Source organism: Glandiceps talaboti, chromosome 3 (assembly GCF_964340395.1).
Source record: "Glandiceps talaboti chromosome 3, keGlaTala1.1, whole genome shotgun sequence".
In the NCBI taxonomy this organism is placed as follows: domain Eukaryota; kingdom Metazoa; phylum Hemichordata; class Enteropneusta; family Spengelidae; genus Glandiceps; species Glandiceps talaboti.
The window spans coordinates 8573130-8585538 of NC_135551.1; positions in this window are offsets into that span (position 1 = coordinate 8573130).

Here is a 12409-nt window from a genome sequence, read left to right on the forward strand (position 1 = left end):
TAACTTGCATAAACATGTTAGCAATGATCAAAACTCTGTATTTGTGATAATCAGCCATAGTGGTAGGTTGAAAAGTTGAATGGAATGGTAAGTACATTAACTACATCAGGATAATGAGCTATCAAACTTAATTGCATGGAAACATTTAAGTTGTATTTCTTTTTAAGGCGACACCACATGGCTCTGTACCCACATCTTGACCCTGAACCATTCAATTCATGCTGAAAGGTGAAGTATAAAAGGATAAATATCTATATATGATGAATTCATGTATCCTAATAAAAAATATTGTTAGTTTTGAAAAAAGGGTACAAGTGAGAAATTTAAACTCAATGAATATGTGTGTACAAGTATTTAAAATGTGTTGAAAGGAACAATGGGTAAAAACTCACCAATATGGCATTATTTATGTCGTCATCACTGGATCGTGTTGTTCTGGCCAACTTCAGTTTTTTTGCGGTATCTAAGTTGTCTTGGGCTAAATTAAATCATTTTTTTTTGTTAATTGTTAAGTATCAATTTGAACATTAATGTCTACTTAGTATATGTCACCAAAAGCATTAAAAAGAATGATAACTGATTGATCTTAATATGAATTATACCTGGGATACTTGTCTGTGTTGGAACATCTTATTTTGTACAATGTACAATCTCGGTATAATTTGGTAATAAATAAGAATTATACACAAAGAATATAAATCATACCATTGATAGAACTTAATAAATGACAAGTTTGTCACTGAAATATACAGATATCACAATACCAAATAACTAATATTCTTTGTTCCTGACAGGTGTTAAAATTGTTTTTCATTTCATTACATAAATTGGGTATTCCCACCTTAGATAGATGCCATGGAACATATCAAGAAATGCAATTATATGGTATGCTGAATATCCAGCTTGCCAGAATGCTTGGATTGCATCATTGTCTATGAAAGATGTAATAAAATGAAGAGTTACAGTGACATATCTTCTGGTTAATTTTTGAAGTAATTAAGTAACTATTAAACTAACTATTTCATATAGACTTCTGAACTACCGTGCTTTAATTAACTGGGTAGATTACTTGATAAGAAACAGTGTATATATACAATCACTTATTGATTCATTGATTAAAATAGTATTTTTAAGTTTTTATCATTAATACATATCACTACATGCACACAGCACATGTACGTGTACACACTGTAACATTGATACTGACCATTGTTGAAGTGTTGCCGAAACACTGGTTCACTCATGGTATCTGCAATGAATAAAAAATCCATAATACATAATAATGACATGTTCTGCAGATTCTTTAAGACATAGGCATGATCTGTCCATGACATGAAAGGGGTGATCGGTATGTGTTTAAAGGTCAATGTATTATCGGCTCCACACATTGTCTTCGAAAAATAAGTAATCATATAACTTGAACAAATTTTACCAGTCAAGGAAAGGGGCTTATGGTGCAGTGTCTAGACGACAAGCCAGGTCACCGAAAGTGGTACTCAGTCTAGTCCTGTCGGGGTCAATATTTAAATAAATAAATAAATAAATAACAAACTGTACATTTGTTTGAAGTGGTGGGAGGGGAGTGAAGATCAGTGTAACATGTGTATGGTTACGTTATTCTCTTTTGGAGGATGTGTGGCCCTGAAAGGGGCCGTTTGGTTTGGTTTGTGTAATGTCTACTCAGCAGTAATAACCGTAAAACCTTGGTTCATCACCATCTCCTTAGCTCTGTCGAAGTTTGCTGGTTTCACGAAAAAAACAATATTGCATTCTTGCACGACGCCAAGCCGTCGACAATGAAAGCAGGAACGGCCTTTGACTTGATGTAGTATCGACTGTTTGAAGAAAGACGTGCATCGATTACTCTTGAAAGCAAACGAGCAAAGTCCCTCTTCAATTGCAAGTGACCGAGAACTTGCCGTGTCGCCTGTCGGACATTACAGTCATGATTATTGGTTTCTTCGCGAAAAATATAGTAAGTCTTCGACGTTAATAACGTACCTCTAGTAGTGTAACGGTACATGCCAACTGCATACATCTCCCGGACACATCTTCTTTACTACGATCTTTTGAATGATGGGATGACAAATTTGGTGTAACACTGTAACATGTACAGCTAGTAGCTCTGTCACTGAGTATGAACACGTACGTGCATAACCATTTTTTTTTCATTTCCCGCCGCATTCCTTTGAGTAGTCGTGTGCACGATAGCCCGCCATTGTTATATCATGTAACTTATACAAACTTTAAAAAAGCACTGGTGAGATTTTTTTTAAACTTCAATAAAGATAGTTTATAGTACGGCTTGACCGATTTTGCAAATCAGGGGCCTTGATTTCGGTTGGTTATATGAAGCCATGACCCGCTCTTTCTTAGGGGTGTGACCTAGATCAAAAGAATTATAAATATGCATGAAACAAATTTCTCTCAGCACTCAATTTGCATGCAACAAATTACACAACATTTTGAAACATTTTAACAACACAGTTTATCCCGCCCAAACATTGCAAATATATATTTATGGGTACAAATTTTCAACAATTAAAAATCGAATGAAATCGTCATTTTTTTACTGGAACGTTCCACACATACAGCTGCCGCTGACTCTAACTGGGTAATATGTGTGTCCGTCAACGTGTCAATCTGCCATGACTTTCACTCGATGTGTGATGCGGTCCAGTTTGTGGCTTTGTGTGTTCGCTGTCGTACTTTCTTGTCCAGGCTCTTCTTTACAAACTGCGAATTGGACAATGGTGTTGAAAATCTGTCGTTTGATGTGACTGATGAATGATTGCACAGTGATTCTTTTCGTAGTGAATCTAGTTGCGATAATGTTACATCGTCCCAATCGATTTTAAGATCGCGTGAAGCTTCGTCTGAATCCCTGTTTCCAAAAAAATAAATGCGTTTGTCGTGATGTGTTACAGATGTTGACGGAGCCGGAAAGGGGAAATATCGAGAATAAAAATGCGCAAAAACGAACTGGGACACTTGCAACATTTGTAGCCAAAAAATTCACTTTTCGATAAAAGGTTTCAAAAGATCCGTTTGAGCCAATCACGCTGTAGTATACATTACTTAATTTGTGAATTTTATGAATATTTAGAAGGGAACCCCCCTAAATTCTGCGTTCATGCCGTAATTTGCATGTGAGGTTATGACATTTGAGCCATGTATTTGCTGGTTACATGACCCCTACCAGGCATTGCTCATGGTACTCATGGATTTCCCCGCAGCGTCGTTATCGTTTTGCATGCCAAGTATACACGGTACCGACGCACATTTTATAATGCATTCATAACTTACATAATAACATATTTGTAAATAAAAAATAGAATTAAAAGAAAACACATTTCATTAACATTTAGTTGTTTCAACCTTATTTGTTTTTTTTTCTGCTGTGCTTTTATGCAAGTACGTATTCGATCGATTATTTGTTTATTTGATTTCTCCTCCATTAGCGTGTTGAATTCGTCATCAGCTAATTCTAGCTCTACTCTTAATGATGATGTGGCCTTTCTATATTGGTGAAGCAAATGTTTTCTTTATGATGTTTACCTCATGTGGTAAACGATCTTCTTTGATGGGGTGTCTGTAGGGAGAGTATGTTGACAAAACTGAATCAAGTAACTATGTATGTATGTATGTATGTATGTATGTATGTATTTATGTAGTGGGTAGGTATGTATGTATCTATTTTAACTTAAGATAAATACTTACCAAATCTGCACTATATAGAGAGTAGCTCCCTTCATCAATTACGCTGGTATGACAACTTTTGTCATTGTTGTCAGCATCGTCACCATCAGAATGATACTTTGGCACAATACATTTATCTTATTGTCATTTCTCAATCTGAAATGAAATGATAATAATAATAATAATAATAATAATAATAATAATAATAATAACAATAATAATAATCAAATTGTAAACAAACAAGTAAATGAATATATAAACACACAAACAAACAACCAACCAACCAAACAAACAAAGGTACAAGTGTATGTTATTTTTTTCATACGTATTTTTCCTTTCAGATGTTCATAGCCAACACTTTTAAACATACAATCATCAGTATATACTCTCTCCAGCAATTCGTACACATGTAAATACTCAATCGCATCATCGTCATCACAAACTGATTGCAGACGATGATATTTAAGAACATCGTAGTTGAGGCATAGGATTTGAAATACAATGTAATTTTCCTATGCATGTCAAACCCTCCTTGTGAGGAGCAGCGGAGACTTCTGGTAGGGACTGGACATAAATAACAGGGGATGTACGTGGCTAATAGAATCCCACACCCCTAAGGGCTGAGATGGAATATTGCACACGAGTTGGGAAATTTTTGTCTGACACGAGCCGCAGTGAGACAACAATTCCCCAACAAATGTGAGATATTCCATCTCTGCCCATTGGTGTGTAGGATTCTTTTCTCATGTCCCTTTTTATGGTAGGAAAACAATTTAAAACCCGGTTATTACTGATTGAATTAACTAGACCAAGGCGGTCTTTGCTCTGTGTGTGTGTGTATGCTTTGTGTAAGTCACATTCATAACAACTGATTCCAGACATCAAATATTGAGATCAAGGCTTCATTGACCTATATACCAAAGTGACTACTTGTAAAGTTGTAATACTAGACAAGCTAAATTTGTAAACATTAGTTAATTTGTTGCAATATTTATACACACAGTATGACCGAACATTTTTTTGTTGTTGCCAGAGCTCGAGAGGCACACGACGCGATGGTTCATTTTCAAACATCATGACCGTATAACCCAATGCATGAATGTTTACAATTATTTACTAGTAACATGTACATGTTTATAAAATGTCAACTTTGAATCCATTTTCGAGGTCAACGGGGATAAAGCAGCATAACAGCTCTGACGACTTGTAGTCGAATGCGGGAGTCGACTCGTTGGCATTTCTCCCGGGCATTTCTCCGGTTGCGGCCCAGGGTTGCGGTACGCAGTACCCGCAGTGACCCGATCATTATGAAGTCTACGGCTGTTGCGAGCTGGTTTGAACGCAAGTTATTCTTATCTAGTGTTGTCTCTAAGGGTGAACAATCGATATGTTCCGATTGGTTTAAATTCTCCGATCATTACAAAAACATGAGCATCCTACCTAATGTGCCGCCGATATTTATCATCTTCGAATCAAAATGAACTTTATGCGTGGCAGGTCTAGATTAGGGGGACGACACTTCAGGGTGTTCTAAATAGTGCTAAAGTCCCGACCAAATTTTAGTCCAACATGAATAAAAAACACACCCACATTGTAGGCCAAGATGTAATTTTATAACATCACGTTTGTATTTTAGGATGGATTTGTACCAATATTGGATCAGTGTTTTATATTATCTCAACCCCACCCCATACACCCCTATTTTTGACACGCGTAAATGCCAAGAAGATTATTCAATTCATTAGCAAATTTGTCACAGAATACACATACTTGAACATATATATATATATATATATATATATATATATATATATATATATATATATATATATATATATATATATATATGTATGTTGAGGGTAGAAGAAAATCAAGTCGGGTTTTTCGTCTCTACAAGCCTGTTTCGTGAGTAAATCACTCGTCAGGAGATGTTGATATATATATAAATGCTCCATGCATATAGTACAATTCCGATTTGAAATAACTTATGTCATGTGCACTTTATCTCTCACCTCGTGATGAACTGACAAAGTTGATAGCGCGTATTTTGTTTCCCGGCTATGCATCTGTTTCCGGGCTGATATATGGTATTGATACAATTCAATTCAATTCAAGTTCAATATAATTTTATTTATCCCAAAATGGGATTAGTATACAAGAATAATTTTCGAATCAAAATGAACTATGTGGCAGGTAGATGTACATAAGGGCACGACACTTCAAGTATCCACTGGTTTAGAAAGGGTGTGCTAAAAACTGCTAAAATCCCGACCAAATTTTAGTCCAACATGAATTAAGAACATACACCCACATTGTAGGCCAAGGTGTAATTTTATAGCATTGCGTTTGTATTTAGGATGGATTTGTAACAATATTAGATCAGTGTTAGATGACTTCACTCCACCCCACCCCATACACCCCTATTTTAGACACGCGTAAATGCCAATCATTAACAAATTTGTCACAGAATACACATACTTGAAAATATATAAATGCTCCATGCATATAGTACAATTCCGAATTGAAATAACTCATGTCACTTTATCTTCACCTCGTGTTGAACTGACAAAGTTGATATAGTGATTTTGTTTCCCGGCTATGCATCTGTTTCCGGGCTGATATATGGTGTTGATACAATTCAATTCAAGTTCAATATAACTTTATTTAACCCACAATGGGCAATTAACATTGGCGGCTGTGAAAACAGACATAGCTAATATAAAGACAGTAAGTAAAATCATAAAATCTATAAAACATCACACATCACAAACACTATCTTAAAAGGTACACATCATTTAAAAGCCGCACTGCTGTTGGAATAAAGGAATGTTTGCATCGGTTTGACCAATCTGATTAAAAGCCGATGTAGATGTCGGCTAATCTTTCATTGCTATTTTACCTTCGTTATTTGCCAGAATTGACCTTCTTGGTACATGTTTACATTTTTTAGCCTGATCGCCTCCTCTACATCTGAGCTGGCGCACATGCAAACGAATTTCTGCTCGGTGAGACACACAGCCAATCAGGTTGCGTCTTACTCGTCATGGGCATACATGTACGCATTGTATATCACTGCGTACATGTATTGAATATCAATGGTTCTGCCCTGCGTTGTTGATTTGCATATCGGTTAGTTTCAGTAACGATAAAGTTCATCACAGCACCGGTAAAGACAACTCAGTTCCAAGACACTCATGTTGTGACATTCATGAGAAATACCAACATTTTCATCGTCAAAATTAATGTCATCCCGGGTCTCAATGTCACGAGTTCACTCATTCGTATCCCCATTGGTACTACTGTTACTGCTACTTGCAGGTGCGGGTGACGGAGGGCCTGAATCGATGTTATCTCCACCAGTGTCAGATACCTGGCTGTCAGAAACCTCGAAATCCGAACCAACTTAAACCAGATGAATCATGACGGTTTCTTACTAGTCTAGCCAGGGGTAGGTCATCGTCGATGTCAGACTCGGTAAAACCATAAAATGATTTGTTGCTACATTCACAAAAAATATCAGCAATACGTTTTCCAACCTGATTACTCAATGCCGCCATTTTTAAAATTCCACGCAGCTTCAGTCAGAAATAGCAGGTGTCGAATCAAAACAAACAGCGGACGACTTGATAAACATTCAGTTACCTGCTATGTCGTATCACAAGGAGCTCAGGCTCATTTAGTTCTGTTTACAAATCTAAACAAAACAAATAAACAAATAAACAAGTAAACAAACAAAATAAACCGACAAATGAGTAGATACATACATGAGTAAACGACAATAAACCAACGAACAAACAAACCCTGCCCCCCCCCCCCCGAAATGGTCACATATGGAAATAACCCACAAGGGTTGACTGATCAACAGCCATACCCAAAAGCTATTATAATTTTCATATCCTGAAAAAAATGCCATAAATTGACTTCAGATCAGTCACAAATCCACCTCGCTAGAACAAATATGCTTAGAACTCACATTTTTACCAGGCGAAATTGACAGCAAAATGAACAGAAAGGCTGTAAACTGGTGTCTTTCAAATCTGTTCCAGACGTCTGGAAATGTTCAGCTTCTTTGTGACACAGTTCAAATGTACGTAGAGGATTTTCACTTGAAAATACATGACCATTTTAAAGACTGGTATTTGGGTAACTACTATCACTACTTCAGATAGTGTAATCATGTCTGGCTTCATTTTCTTGTTTCTCGTCATTGCCAATAATAGATCATCTGAACTGTACCTTGCATACTTCTGCATGGCACACTATGTACCCATGACCTAGTAAAACAGTAGATCAAATTATAATTAGATTTTGGTACTATGGAAGTGTATAATATTTGGTTATGTGGTGTATCATAAATTAAAAATTTAATAGTGCACATACCTTCCCTCCTTTCTTCTTGTCGCCATTGACAGAACGTTTCTTTTATCCAGCTAACAAGTTTGTGTTTTCTGCCTTCGCATTCTTTTGCACGGAGTGCTACCTTTCCTACACAATTATGTTTGAAGTGAGTTTTTTTTTTCAAATAAAAGGGGAAGACACTATAAAAATATCTTTTAAATTTTTCATCAAAGCACTTGAACCTATCCACATATTGAAATAGAGATACATGTACTACTACCACATACATACAAACAGGAATGAATCCTACACTATGCTTACAAGTTACATTTGAGTAAGCGCCACCCCCCCCCCCTCAAAAAAAAAATGTTTTTGATCAGGACAGTTTGTCGATTTTGTCTAAAGTGGTGCAATGTGATTGTTCTCTATTTTTTCACTCAATCTACTACATGTATTTATGACAGTGTTGTTTTTATTTAGTACTTTAGAGCAAGTGTGTGTGTGTGTGTGCTTGTTCATGATTGGCTCTGAAGTTGACTTCACTGACGTAAGGAGGGTCATTTGTGTTTCCCCTTGAATCTGCAGACTGTATGGGCTGGACAAAACACAAACATTGACCAACGTGAGGGTATTTAAGTGATACGCAGGGTGACCAGAAACAATTGTGCGTGTGTTTAGCCTTAAAAAGTAAGCCAGTTATTCAGCAAATGAAAACGTACACCTAACATGGCTCATGTATGAGTAGATGTTTTAAAAAACAATACAGTTGTGCTACGACACCATTGGCGCTATTTTCCTTAATTAAAATTTGAGAAAATTCCGTCTTCTTATGTCCATGGTCAGACAATGTTAGTCCCACTGCTTTTAGTCTTTTTTCGGCATTGTTTTTCCTTTTCTTATCTCATTCATCAGCTTGGTAGAGGTTGTTGGTAAATCGTGCCCAAAGTCTGATGTTGTCTCTATGTCTGTCAATATCAAGTACACTGGAAGTACAGATGTTGTAATGACTGCATGAGGGCTACCTATCATTGCACTTGGGCTTCCAAATTTTGATTATCATAACTCAATTGGGCTACCAAGAAAAAATAATTAATATCAAGCGATTGAAGCCCCATTAGTTCTGAAGCAAGCCATTCATTACGAGTGAATTTCCCATTAAAGTTCAAAACCATTCTCATTAGGTTTTAAATGTTACATTTTGAAGTCTTACCAGTATATACACTTGTAGTGCATACATTTCTTCAATATTGGCCATTTCAACTTGTACGGAGTCAGTATACCATTAACACTAAACATATTGCCCTCTCATTTTGAAACCTAGTTGATTATATGACTATGTTCTTTCCGTAGGGGAAGGGAAGCATATTAGCATGTACACACCTATCCCATTTTCCCAAGCTCTCTCTCCATGAGAATTAAAATATTATAAATGAGTATTTCATTCCTTTCTTTTATTTTGCTACTTTCTTTATCTTAATTATTTCATAATTACGTTTTTATCAGTGAATGTTTACCTGCACAAATGTATAATCCCACTGGACATGTGCATACCTGATAATATGGTTGTAGGGGTAACTGGACAAACATTAAATATGTGTAGAGTTACCTAAGAAATAGTATAATTCAGTCCAACAGAGTGCCATCTTATTAAAGTTAGTCACATTAACGAATTTATCACACCATGGTTTTGACCAAGTATAATACATATTATTTCCTGACCCAAATTACACATTTGGTCCAATACCTTTCATGTGAATGACGCACAAACTAGATATGCCACTACCAGAGGCTAAGAAAATATTGAACAAACAGAACTTAACTTAAAGTCATTTACATGTGCTCCATGGACACACCCAGTCTAGATGTTGCGCAGGAGAGTATTTCCTTGGCAGCCACATCAATACTAATGTGACATTGTTTAGGTACATACTTATAGGTATTGCAATTATATGTTATAAAAATATTGACAATTAAATTACAATAGAAAGGGTTTATACATAATGGAATTGAACTAAATTTTCAGATTTTACATGCCATTCATATCACAACTATTTTTATGTAACTTACACAGTGACAGAACATCTAAAATGAATTACCTATCAATCATCAACTGGTATTCAACAAATTATGGGCAGAGGCTTTCAAGCAGACCAAGGTGAAAGAGTATATAAAAGAAGGACTAAAATGTTTTAGAAAAAGGACAACAGTAGGATATAATACAAGAATGAAAGTAAGATGTATAACATGTCAAAGACCTATATTTACCAAGAGTCTGCCTAATTTGCATTACAAGCAGGCAGTGATGTAACTGTAGTAGCCCAAACGCATGGGAGTATTGTGGAGTTAGCATTAGTGAAATTAATAATCTTGATTCAATTCTCAATAAAATTAAAAGCTTATTTATCCAGATCACTTTTCTCAACATAATTTCAAACATTCACATTAATATGTATTTTAATTTCATACATCAACAATCACACTGACTAAAAACTAATGTATATATAGGCACACTCTGTGAGAATCTGCAATGAATACTCGCTACTCCTGCATAATAACCGATATCCTTCCACATTTATTTTGTTTTGATTTAAATTAAGTAAAACGAGTAAGAGAAAGTAGGGAACAAGGAAAGAGTAAGATTTTCAGGAAGAAATAGGAAAAAATTGGTATAAAGTTGAAAATTTGTCATTTTTAAAAATTTCTTAATTAATTCACGCTTTTAGTATATTATTCTACTTACTGGAGTGGACTGAAAGGCTGGTGAAAGAAGCCGGATGTGTGGTACATTAAAAAAATAATGTCCCCAGTTCGGTATTATTTTGTGTTTATGGTATGTACCAAGACAAACCGTTGTAAACATACTGGCGTATACATAATTGCGGTGGATTCAAATCTTCATTCCACGCACATACCGTTCGACACCAGCAGATGTTGTAAGGACACACTATTGGACTTACTTCAACTTATCAGGTTACAAATTTAGAGCTCTACTATAGATCTGATGATTGATTTTTGTAGTGATCTCGGATGCAAAAATCCCTTTTCTGGCCTTTCAGGAACATTTCCACTTCTTTATCTCCCCGTTAAGGATAGACAATGAAACCTACAAAAGATTGACAAAGTATAACAGTTGCTGTACATGTACATGCATTTTTCTACAGTATTTATATTATATAGGCATCACATTTTATGGTTAAAATGGTTCACATATATATTGCTAACATTTACAATAAAGTTAGCTAAGCTTAAGTGGAAAACTTTGCTTCACTGAGAAAAAAAATGGTGTTATTTTTCCTTTTGGTCAAAGTGTAATTTACAAAGCATCTTCGGAGATTTGTTAACATGAACAAAGCAGAACAATACTCACCATTAAATTATGAGGAGGGTCACTCTTCTTATATGAATGGTAACATTTGGCCTCTATGTTTATGTTGCCATCATCATTTACTTGTACTGTTCAGAGAAAAAAATAGAAATTATACCTGTTATATATTCATGGTAAATTATATATATTAATTAACTGAGAATTTTAGAAATATATAAACACAAGTAATAGCACGAGAAAATGATATTGTCCCGGCGTCAAACACAGCCGTAACGGTTAATACCAAAACATACCTTCGAATTTGTGTATGTATTCTTCGATAAAAAAATGTGTGCCCTCTCTAGAGTCTTCACTGGTGTTTTTGATGAAGTTTCGACAAACAGTTCCCCGTACGAAATACTTGGAAATTTGAACAAGCACCGTGTCCATCGTCTAGTAGACTCCGCCATGATTGCCACAATGAAGACGACGTTTCCGACAGCGAACAATCGATTAACTTAGTTTCTGACATGCGCAGAATGTAAACAGATTGTGACGTAAAATGACGTGTAAATATCATTGACCCGCCCTTGATCTAGGTCACCGTAGTATCCAATATCAACGAATCACTAGGCATTCATGTCGCGAAGCTCTCATTCGTTGCTATGTAATTTTATCCAATAATAATAATAAATTTTATGATTGATTAATTGAAACTATCACTTGACCCTTCCCTTAGCTTTGCTGACGTAAAATTTCCCGCTCTTACTCAATAAATATCGAAAATCTTCGACCGTACGTCAGACAATGAAATACATATATATACCTCAAAATACATATTTTAACATTGTACATAAATAGAAAAAAGAGTGTATTTACCCTTGACTGGAAACATCTCAACACTGAAACCGTGTGGGTCATCTTTGTTGACAAATTCCTATGGCTTAGGCCTACATGTATTTTTCTCTCTTAGCTCCATTTTGGCTGAAAGAATTGAGACAATGTATGAAATACAACAAAAGACAGAGTAGACAAGACATAAATTGCATTTAATGATACAAACTTGTT